Source organism: Bactrocera oleae, unplaced genomic scaffold (genome assembly GCF_042242935.1).
Source record: "Bactrocera oleae isolate idBacOlea1 unplaced genomic scaffold, idBacOlea1 ctg00000009.1, whole genome shotgun sequence".
NCBI lineage: Eukaryota > Metazoa > Arthropoda > Insecta > Diptera > Tephritidae > Bactrocera > Bactrocera oleae.
In genome coordinates, this window is record NW_027212752.1 from 1,660,001 (window position 1) to 1,671,940 (window position 11,940).

Sequence of the window (11,940 nt, forward strand, 5' to 3'; positions counted from 1 at the left end):
TAAACAAATCAATCTAAAATATATTTTATACAACCTCAACTCATATGGGACTACCCCCTGAATTTAAGCATATTAATGAGGGGAGGAAAAGAAACTAACAAGGATTTCCTTAGTAGCGGCGAGCGAAAAGAAAATAGTTCAGCACTAAGTCACTTTGTCTATATGGCAAATGTGAGATGCAGTGTATGGAATATCTTAATATCTAGTATGAGAAATTAACGATTTAAGTCCTTCTTAAATGAGGCCATTTACCCATAGAGGGTGCCAGGCCCGTATAACGTTAATGATTACTAGAAAGATATTTCCAAAGAGTCGTGTTGCTTGATAGTGCAGCACTAAGTGGGTGGTAAACTCCATCTAAAACTAAATATAACCATGAGACCGATAGTAAACAAGTACCGTGAGGGAAAGTTGAAAAGAACTCTGAATAGAGAGTTAAATAGTACGTGAAACTGCTTAGAGGTTAAGCCCGATGAACCTGAGTATCCATTAGGAAAAATTCATCATTATAACTGTAGTATTTAATTTTAAATATTATAGTAATAGTGTGCATTTTTTTCATATAAGGACATTGTAATCTATTAACATAATAAAATATTTATCAAAAGATCATTGGTTTTTAAGTTTATTCAAATTAATTTGCTTTTAGCTTATTAACATAGAATAATTACTGATGATTTGATAAAGTGTTGATAGATTTTATTATATATAATGCTAAAATTCTTTTGAATTTTACAATAATATTATTATCATTGATTTTAATATTAATTGTATGCATTTATATGATTAACAATGCGAAAAATTCAGGATACCTTCGGGACCCGTCTTGAAACACGGACCAAGGAGTCTAACATATGTGCAAGTCATTGGGTTATATTAAACCTAATGGCGAAATTAACTTAACTGTATTAATAATGGGATTAATTTTTAATGTATTACATTATTAATTCAATCCCGGGGCGTTCCATATAGTTATGTATAATGATAATTTATTATTATTTATACCTCTAACTGGAGCGTACCTTGAGCATATATGCTGTGACCCGAAAGATGGTGAACTATACTTGATCAGGTTGAAGTCAGGGGAAACCCTGATGGAAGACCGAAACAGTTCTGACGTGCAAATCGATTGTCAGAATTGATTATAGGGGCGGAAGACCAATCGAACCATCTAGTAGCTGGTTCCCTCCGAAGTTTCCCTCAGGATAGCTGGTGCATTTAAAAATTATGTAAAATAATCTTATCTGGTAAAGCGAATGATTAGAGGCCTTAGGGTCGAAACGACCTTAACCTATTCTCAAACTTTAAATGGGTAAGAACCTCACCTTTCTTGATATGAAGGTTGAGGTTATGATATAATGTGCCCAGTGGGCCACTTTTGGTAAGCAGAACTGGCGCTGTGGGATGAACCAAACGTAATGTTACGGTGCCTAAATTAACAACTCATGCAGATACCATGAAAGGCGTTGGTTGCTTAAAACAGCAGGACGGTGGAAATGGAGGTCGTAATCCGCTAAGGAGTGTGTAACAACTCACCTGCCGAAGCAACTAGCCCTTAAAATGGATGGCGCTTAAGTTGTATACCTATACATTACCGCTAAAGTACATGATTTATAATACAATTTCGGTTGGATTATAAATTTTGAAACTTTAGTGAGTAGGAGGGTACAATGGTGTGCTTAGAAGTGTTTGGCGTAAGCCTGCATGGAGCCGCTATTGGTACAGATCTTGGTGGTAGTAGCAAATAATCGAATGAGACCTTGGAGGACTGAAGTGGAGAAGGGTTTCGTGTGAACAGTGGTTGATCACGAGTTAGTCGGTCCTAAGTTCAAGGCGAAAGCCGAAAATTTTCAAGTTTTAATGAAATGAAATGAATGAATTTTTATTCCATAGTAATTAAACACTTGAATAATTTTGAACGAAAGGGAATACGGTTCCAATTCCGTAACCTGTTGAGTATCCGTTTGTTATTAAAAATGGGCCTTGTGCTCATCCTGGCAACAGGAACGACCATAAAGAAGCCGTCGAGAGGTATCGGAAGAGTTTTCTTTTCTGTTTTATAGTCGTACTACCATGGAAGTCTTTCGAAGAGAGATATGGTAGATGGACTAGAAGAGCATGACATTTACTGTTGTGTCGATATTTTCTCCTCGGACCTTGAAAATTTATGGTGGGGTTACGCAAACTTCTCAACAGGCCGTACCAATATCCGCAGCTGGTCTCCAAGGTGAAGAGTCTCTAGTCGATAGAATAATGTAGGTAAGGGAAGTCGGCAAATTAGATCCGTAACTTCGGGATAAGGATTGGCTCTGAAGATTGAGATAGTCGGGCTTGATTGGGAAGCAATACCATGGTTTATGTACTCGTTCTGGGTAAATAGAGAATTTCGATTCTTGTTCCCCGGATAGTAGTTACGTAGCCAATTGTGGAACTTTCTTGCTAAAATTTCTAAAGGATTTATTATTCTAAAGATACTTTTTAAATTATAACGGTTATCAATTAACAATCAATTCAGAACTGGCACGGACTTGGGGAATCCGACTGTCTAATTAAAACAAAGCATTGTGATGGCCCTAACGGGTGTTGACACAATGTGATTTCTGCCCAGTGCTCTGAATGTCAAAGTGAAGAAATTGAAGTAAGCGCGGGTAAACGGCGGGAGTAACTATGACTCTCTTAAGGTAGCCAAATGCCTCGTCATCTAATTAGTGACGCATGAATGGATTAACGAGATTCCCTCTGTCCCTATCTACTTTCCCCTGCGGGTTTGGGGAAAGAATATGCCCGCGGCAAGGCATGCCTGTCGTAAAAGGAGACTAAAAGCCAATATGCACTATGACTGTTATTATATTCTTTGCCCAGTAATATCAGCATAGTATGTGGAGTGATAGTGCTATAATACTCAGCTTGAACTGATATTAGAAACACTTTAAATGAAAAAGCAAATAAAAAGACATTTGAAGTTCAAGCGACAAATGTCACCAGTCATTTGAGTAATGGGGAGCTCAACTGGCAGTAGTTTAGGCTACGCAGTCTGACCGGAGACTTTCCGGTACCACGGGGAGCAGAAAGCCCTTGGACTTCTGTTCAATCTGCTCATTGGGTTCGGCCCTTTGGGGAGTATCGTGGTGGCTGTGGTTTAAACCTAAATGCTGGAAGAACTGAATTTTCAGTTCGAAAAAAGAAGTTACACAAGTAACTGGGTGCCGTACCCGAAAACGGAAGAGGTTTTAGGTCGGCCTCGAATCATACCAAGATGGTAGTGTGGACCCAGACACACTGCCACTGGTATCCAAATAAATACTTGCATAAGCTCGTTTTATTTGGGGCGCTGATCAACGCATTGTATTGATCCGTTGTGTTTTGAACACCGTGAGGTAAGGCCGTCGCCGGCAGGTACTCACGTAAATCTACAACGAAAGTTGTCCCTATCTACTCACTATTCATTCGTAGGCATTCATAGCGAGCACACGTGCTAGCGCATAATTTGAATTTTTAATTCGGTCGTGTGAGTATTTGTGAATTTTTCAGTAGGCATTCATAGCGAGCAGACGTGCTAGCGCATAATTTGAATTTTTAATTCGGTCGTGTGAGTATTTGTGAATTTTTCAGTGTAGAGTCGGTGTAGTGAGAGTGTATACGTGCATATGTGTTTGTAGTGTGAAGTGGTTTTTCGAAAACTCACACAAAATTGCCGTAGTGGGCTTTGCCATATATATATGTAAGTATATATATATGAATTTACGAGTTTTTGTTTGAGAAATTGTGAATTTATCGAGTAGCTTTTAAATAAAACAAGTGTTTTTCGTGTTATATGATTGTGTGTACGAGCACTCTAGCTTGCGTTAGTTTTTGTTTGCATAAGTAGGCTTTGATATTTCATCGGAATTTTAACGCCTGCTAACTGCAAGTAGACTTTTAATTACAGCAGGTGTTTTTCTAGTATTCACGAGATTGTGTATACGAGCACTCTTGCTTATGTTAGTTTTTTTTTCGCGTTAGTAGGCTTTGACTTTTTATTAGGATTTCAACGCCTGCTAACTGCAAGTAGATTTTTAGTTACAGCAGGTGTTTTCAGTGTTCACGTAATTGTGTATACGAGCACTCTAGCTGGTATTAGTTTTTTATTAGGGATAGCAGGCTTTTGCCTTTCAACGCTTGCTTAGGGCATTTGTTTGGTTGTAGGTAGCAGGTAGATTTATTCAAAGTGGTTTTTGGGAAAAAATTTTTCTTTTTTTTGGAAATTTCGTAGCAGGCAATTACAACGCCTGCTTGTGGGTGAGTGTAGGGTTAGTTGAGTGTGTACTTAAATTTTTTTTTTTTTGGATTAGATTTGTAGATTAGGTTTTGTAGGCGGGCCCGTCCGTAGTCTCAGTGACTGTGCCGTGGTGGTGTTTTTGGCTTGGGTGGCCTATTCAGGAGTGCTGTGTTGAGTGTCTGGTTTTCAGTTGCTGCTGTTTTCTAGGGGATTTCGCCAGTTTTGCTTCTAGGGTGTTAGTGGTTGTCCTAGTATTGGAGGCGCTGACTCCAGGGTGAATTAAGGTCATAGTGGTTGACTTTTAGCCCACGGTACGATTGATACAACGTCACATCGGTCGATTCGCAACCGTTACGGGGACTTTGTTCTGTCCGGCGGTTAATTGAGTGACCTCTTCCACGCCTTTGGCTGGAGGTGTGAGTTGTGTCCCTGCGATAACGCGATAATCGACTGTTTGGGTGGTAACTGCTATTGAGCGGGTTTATGCGCGAGTTAGCTTCTTCAGTGCGTTCAATCGCACGTGCCTGGTGAGCGACTGTTTGATCTTTCCGGAACAGGGGCTTCTGCGCCAGTGTTTTTTACCGGCGGATCAGCCTGCCTGGTAGGGGATCTAGGTTGAAGATGCCTCCCCCACGGAGGAGGAAGGTTAAGTCTCTTGCTGAGAGCGATGGGTCTGTGCCTGCAAAAATGGTTGTAGGGGCGTCGTCCGGTGAGGATAGTGCAGTGTCATCTACTGATGGGTCACCGGTGCGCAGAAAGGTGAGGTTGAGGTCACCACCTTTGGCGAAATCGGGGGGCTTTGTGCGCTTCACTGACTCCAGTGAAAGCAGTAGTTCGTGTGAGACAGGGGATACTGCTGACACAGTTAAGAAGGGGGGTGACGCTAAGATGAGTGTCGATAAAGGTGGTGAGGTTAAGGCTGGAAAAGGTGTTGGGCGTGTTAATGAGGGTGGAAAGAAAATAGGTGTTAGTTCCAACATGGTGAATAAGAAGGATAGTAAGGGTGGCAACCGTGAATTAGCCAAGGGCGCTGTTGCTGGTGGTGGTAGTGCGGTAAGCCATGTTGGTGCTGTTAAGAGGATTACTGGGGAGCTAAGCGGGTTGGTCTTTGGAGACAAAAAGTTTGAGATGGAAACCGTGAAGGGGCTGATGGAGCTTGCTTCTAAATACGAAGCACTCCTAATGACGGTTATTACCGAGAATGCCCATCTTCGCGGGCAAGTTGATGCCCTTAGAGGAGGCTGTGGGGGACACTCCTCGCCACCGAGCAGGTCAATGCCGGCTCCATCGGCACCGATGCCTCCGCCCCCAGCACCTGTACTGGAGGCGATTGCACCGGTGGCGCCGAAGCCTGTTGAAACCTGGTCTGTTGTGGTCAGGAGCAAGGGGTCTGCAACTTCCTCTAAGGAAGTAATTAGAAAGGTAGTTAAGGAGGTGGGTCCTTCACTCGGTGTGAGGATCCATGAGGTGAAGCCTATCAAGGGTGGTGGAGCGGTGATCCGCACACCTTCTGTTTCTGAGAGGGAAAAAGTGGCGACTAACGCAAAGTTTGGGGAGGTGGGGTTAGACGTGAGTGTCAACCGGAAGTTGGGTCCTCGGGTTGTGGTTCAGGGGGTTTACACGGAGATCCCCCATGAGGAATTCATGGAAGAACTTCTCCGGTTGAACCTTCCAGAATTTAGCTCGGCGTCCCAGAAGTCGGAAGTAAGGATGGTCAGTCGTCCCTGGAAGGTGGCTCCTGATGGTAGCACTAATGTTGTTCTTGAGGGTACGGACAAAATGATGTCCGCCCTCTTGGAGGCAGGTAGGTGCTACATCAAGTGGTTCTCCTTCCGGGTGCGACCGGATAACCCCATTGCTGGCTGCTTCCGGTGTATGGGTTTTGGTCATAGGGTCGCTGAGTGTAGGGCCAAATCAGATGTCTGCCGGAGGTGCGGTCAGGAAGGCCACAGAGCTGCCAGTTGCGTCAATGCAATCCATTGCCGTAACTGTGCATTCAAGGGTAGGCCAGCTGGGCATTTTATGATGTCGGCTGTCTGCCCGATATATTGTGGGATTGTTGAGCGCGCCCTCGCCAGACACTGATGGGGGGGATTATTCAGTTAAACTGTCAGGGGTCGTATGCCGTAATGTGCGAGTTGGGGGGGTATATGACTGAGGGGGGGTGCGGCATTGCCTTACTCCAGGAGCCCTACGCCACCAATGGTGTGGTTCGAGGTTTTCCGGGTGGTTTCAGGGTCTTTTTGGACGTTAGGGCTAATGCTGCAATTGTTGTGAGTGATCCCAACTATGATTGTGTAGTTGTGGATTCGTCACAACTGGGTGTATGTGTTTCTGTAGAGGGGGGGTTTGGTAGAATACTTGTTGCTAGTATCTATTGTAAATTTGGCGAGCCCTTAGAGCCTTATCTGAGTTATATGGATAAGGTACTACTACTTGCGAGTGGTAGTCCTCTTATACTTGGCTTGGACGCGAATGCTACGTCTTCGATGTGGTTTAGTAAGGTATCCCGGCATTCGTCTGGATATCAAAGCCACAGTCGTGGAGTGGTATTAAGTGAATGGGTGGTGGGTAAAAACCTTCACATTCTAAACGAGCCGAGCGAGTGGTATACTTTTGATGGGCCTAGGGGTGTCAGTGACATTGACGTGACTTTTGATGAACGAGGCAGCAAATAGAGTGTTTCGTGTTGGGTGGGAAATTAAGGGAGGGTGGGGATTGAGTGATCATAATTTGATTCAAATTATGGTTTCTTCTCAGTCCCCCCCTTTACAGTTCGTAAGTCCGTTGCGGCGATGGCGTACCTCTGGTATTGACTTGAACCAATATGGACGGTGTGTTAGGGAAGCGGTATTGGAAATACCGCTTAGTGAGTTTGAGGGCTTGGTGGTTGATGAGCAGATTGCTCGTCTTTATGAGATATTGTGGGTTGTTAATGATAGGGAACTTAAGAAGTGTGAAAGTTTTAAGCTTAGGAAAATAAAATGGTGGACGCGTGAGTTAACCTTGAAGAGGAGGACTGTCAGGCGATTGAGGCGAAAGTTTCAACGCGCTCGACGGTCCAATTCAGACAGGTTAGCTCAGGTTAGGTATGATTTTTGTTGTGAAATTAGGGAATATAAAGATATGTTAGTTAGGGTTAAAGAATATGAATGGAGAAATTTTGTTAGTGAAAATAGGGATGACCCCTGGGGTCAGATCTATAAGATCTGCAGGGGTCGTAAGAGAGATGATATCACCTCTCTTTGCGTAGGTGACACTGTGTTATCTACGTGGAGAGAGTGCGCGGGGGTTCTATTAGGTGCGTTCTTTCCCAGGGCGGAGGTTCAGGTACCCCAAGCACAGGAGGTACCTGTCCCTCCATTAGATGATGGGGAGTTGGGGTATGCCTTTGGCCTGGTCAGGTCTAAACGGTCCCCAGGTTTTGATGGTTTGAACGGAGAGATGTGTAAAAGCTTGTGGAAGTTCATTCCGGAATACTTGGAGGCCATTTATGATAAGTGCGTGTGGGAGGGTTATTTTCCACGCGAGTGGAAAATTGCTAGGGTTGTACCTCTCCTGAAGTCTCCTGATAAGATCAGGAGTGATCCTCGCTCTTATCGGGGCATCAGTCTTCTTCCAGTACTTGGAAAAGTATTGGAAAGAGTTATGGTGGAACGGCTTCAGGAGCTAACGCGGGGTATATGGTCGGATAGGCAGTATGGGTTCAGGGAAGGACGCAGTACAGAAGATGCTTGGTTTTATGTTCAGAGTGTTGTTAAGGAGAATGTCAACAAATATATCCTTGGCATATTTGTTGACTTCAAGGGAGCGTTTGATTATTTAAGGTGGGATAGAGTTTTGCAGCGGCTGGAGGAGCTTGGCTGTCCGGAAATTACTCTTTGGCGGAGTTACTTTTCGGAGAGAAAAGCTTCTCTAGTAAGTATGAATGAAAGTGTTGAAATTGGAGTGGTTCGTGGCTGCCCGCAGGGATCCATCTGCGGTCCATATATTTGGAACCTTATGATGGACTCTCCGCTTGGACAGCTCGAGCACCTCTGTAAATGTTGTGCGTATGCGGACGACCTTCTTCTTCTCGTTGAGGGTCGATCGCGGTCTGAGTTAGAACGGTCGGGGGGACAATTTTTAGAAATTGTAAATAGCTGGGGTTTAGATGTGGGGGTTGACATATCGGTGGACAAAACGGTTACAATGCTGCTTAAGGGCAGATTGTCGCCGGTTCGTCCACCGATTGTCAAGGTGAATGGGGTCAACATCAGGTATGTGAAGGAAGTTAAATACCTGGGGTTGACTATAGGAGAAAGAATGTGTTTCACCCCACATTTGGTGCGTGTGGGTGAGCGGCTGCAGGCAATTGTTGGCAAAGTGCGACGCATTTTGAGGAGTGATTGGGGCCTTGGACGCCGTGCTGTTCGCACCATATATCGTGGCTTGTTTGTGGCTTGTGCCACTTATGGGGCTGCTGTATGGTGGGAATCAGCGATGACGGTCTCTGGTCGCCGAAAACTCCTCTCGGTGCAACGTTGCATGATGCTTGCATGTTTGCCTGTTTGTCGTACTGTTTCGACGGATGCAATGCAAGTGTTGTTGGGTGCACCCCCTCTTGATCTGATTGTTATACAGCGTGCTGTTACATTCAGATTAAGAAGGGGCTTGAGTGTTTCTATGCTGCGGACAGATTGGACAGATGGTATTGATGTTGAGAGGGTGGGTTATCTAGAGAGCAAGAGGCTCCTGGATTTAAAGGTTAGGCGTAGGTGGCAGGACCGTTGGGAAAATAGCCCTAAGGGTCGGGTGACATATGAATACATCCGGGATGTAACGTTTGTTGAGGGTAACCCAGACTTCAGATTTTGTTTGAGTCTGGGATTTTTGTTAACGGGGCATGGGCCTCTGAATGCATTTTTGTATCGGAGGCACCTTTCTGATAGTTCGGGGTGTTTGTGTGGGGCACGTATGGAGGATTGGGTGCATGTTATTGCAGAATGCCCGATGTATTCAGACATTAGGAATATTGGGGGTGTGGGGATTAGTTGGACAGACGGACGTTTATGTGTAGGTAATGTAGTTTCTAGCAATGAGTATACTGAACAGTTAGGAATGTTTGCGCGTGAGTTATTTAAGCGGCGAAGGCGTTTAACTGAAGGTTAGGGTTAGCTTTTAGTGTGTAAGATGAGTGATTGTGTGGAGTGAATGGGGTCTAGCCCCTGGTTACCAGTCCAGAGCAGTATGGATGCTCAACTGGTAGTAGTTTCGGCTACGAGGTCTGACCGGAGACTTAATTCTGGTACCACGGGGAGCAGGGGCCCTTGGAGTTCGCTCCAACCTGCTCGTGCGGACTGGCCCTTCGGGGAGTATCGTGGTGGTTGTGGTTTATACCCAAATGCGGGAAGAGCTGATGTTTTGTCAGTTCAATGTGGAGTTGCATTGCAACCGGGTGCCGGACCCAAAGTACGGCAGAGGTTTTAGATAGGCCTCGAACCTTACCAAGGTGTGTAGTGTGTCCATCCCACACTACCAATCGGTACTGAAAAATGCCTAGCATTTTCGGGGCGCTGATCAACGCATTGTATTGATACGCTGTGCTTTTGAGCGCCGTGAGATAAGGCCGTCGACGGCAGGTACTCACGTTAAACACACCGGACGTTGTCCCTATCTACTCACTCCGTTGTAGACACTCGTAGTGAACGGTCGTGTTAGCGCATTGATAAAACAATTTAGTGACAGTTGAAAACAGTGAATTTTTTCTGTTAACAGAAAACATACAATTGCCTGGCGCGAATTAAATCGAAGGCCAGAGACACATAAAGCATTACCGCGGGTAATTGCTTTAAAAATTATAGTGCAAGTGTACAGTGACAAAACTAACAATAGACAATGTTATTGCCTGGTGCGAAGGCCAGTGACAATTTAGGCACGTTTAAGTTTGCTTAAAAACAATAGGCAGTGTTTTTGCCTGGTGTGTGCTACAAACAATAGGCAGTGTTTTTGCCTGGTGTGTGCTACAAACAATAGGCAGTGTAATTGCCTGGCGTGAAGTTTTGTGTGTGTAAAACAAAAGACAGTGACCGCATTGTCCACAAACAGTTCGGGCACCGGTTTTGTGTGGACCGCAAGAAACCTGAAGGCCACTAACAATATTGTTGTAGTGCAGGTACGCGTTCGTGAGTGCCGATTTCGAACTTTGTCGGATCGCGAGTTACGTACTTGTGTAGTAGGTACGCGATCGCGAGGGTAGGAGAAAAATGTCTCCAGCACGAAGGCGAGGAGCAAAGGCACCCGCCGAGAGCGAGGAGTCGGAAACCGATATGATTACGGCAGCGTCATCGGCGGGCGAAAAGGAAGTCGAGAAGCCCCCACCGCGCAGAAAGGCTCGCCTGGGCACTCCACCGTTGGGGAGGTCGTGCGAGAGCGCCAGCGAGAGCGCCAGCGAGACGGGAGCGTCGAAACCCATAGCCGGAGCAGCGAAGGAGGCAGGAGGAGGCAAAAAGCGTGAAGGAGAAAAGACGAAAGGTAAAAAGGGGAGCGTATTGCGAATAAGGGGGGTGTTGTTGCGGGTGGCGCTATCACCCATGTTGCAGCTATGAAAGCTGTAACAGCCGAGGTTAGCGCTTTGGTTTTCGGGGGGGAAAATATTGAGGTTTCCGAGATGAGGGGTCTTATGGAGCTTGCCTCGAAGTACGAGGCACTCCTGATGACCATAATTGCGGAGAACGCTCATCTTCGCGGGCAGGTGGATGCCCTTACGGGAGGTTGTGGGGGATCGCGTCCGACCAAACCAATGGTGGCTCCCGCGACTTCGGCGCCTGCCCCTCCGGCACCAGTGCTGAAGGCAATAGCGCCGATGTCGCCGAAGCCGGTGGAGACCTGGTCAGTTGTGGTCAGGAGTAAGGGGCCTGCAACTTCCTCTAAGGAAGTAATCAAAAAGGTGGTCAAGGAGGTGGGTCCTTCACTCGGCGTAAGGAGAGGGAGAAAGTGGCGACTAACGCAAAATTCGGGGAGGTAGGGTTGGACGTCAGTGTCAACCGGAAGTTGGGGCCAAGGGTTGTGGTGCAAGGAGTACACACCGAGATCTCCCATGAGGAATTCATGGAAGAACTCTTCAGTACGAATTTAAGTCCTGAGGCAAAGAGATCCGACGTTAGGTTGGTCAGTCGCCCCTGGAAGGTGGCGCCAGACGGTAAAACTAACGTCGTTCTGGAGGGTTCGGAGGAAGTAATGTCCGCCCTTTTAGAAGCGGGAAGGTGCTACATTAAGTGGTTTTCCTTCCGAGTGCGACCAGACAGCCCTGTTGCCGTCTGTTTTCGGTGCATGGGCTTTGACCATCGAGTGGCGCAATGTAAGGCCAAGTCCGATGTCTGCCGTAGGTGTGGTCAGGAAGGCCACAGAGCTGCTAGTTGCGTCAATGCACCACATTGTCGCAACTGTGCATTTAAGGGTAGACCAGCTGGGCATCTTATGATGTCAGCTGCTTGTCCAGTCTACTGTGGCATAGCAGAGCGTGCCCTTTCCAGACACTAATGGGGACGATTTTACAGCTAAATTGTCAGGGTTGTTATGCCGTAATGTGCGAGTTAGGGGGTTGTATGCTAGAGGGTGGGTGCGGCATCGCATTACTCCAGGAGCCCTACGCCACTAATGGTGTGGTTCGGGGTCTCCCTGGAGGATTTAGGGTCTTCACA

The 11,940-nt window shown here is 46.0% G+C and overlaps 1 pseudogene; it reads left to right on the plus strand.

Annotated features, from left to right (window-relative positions):
- Window positions 1-30: 30 nt before the first annotated feature.
- LOC138858475 (large subunit ribosomal RNA) lies at window positions 31-2,807 on the plus strand (annotated as a pseudogene).
- Window positions 2,808-11,940: the final 9,133 nt, after the last annotated feature.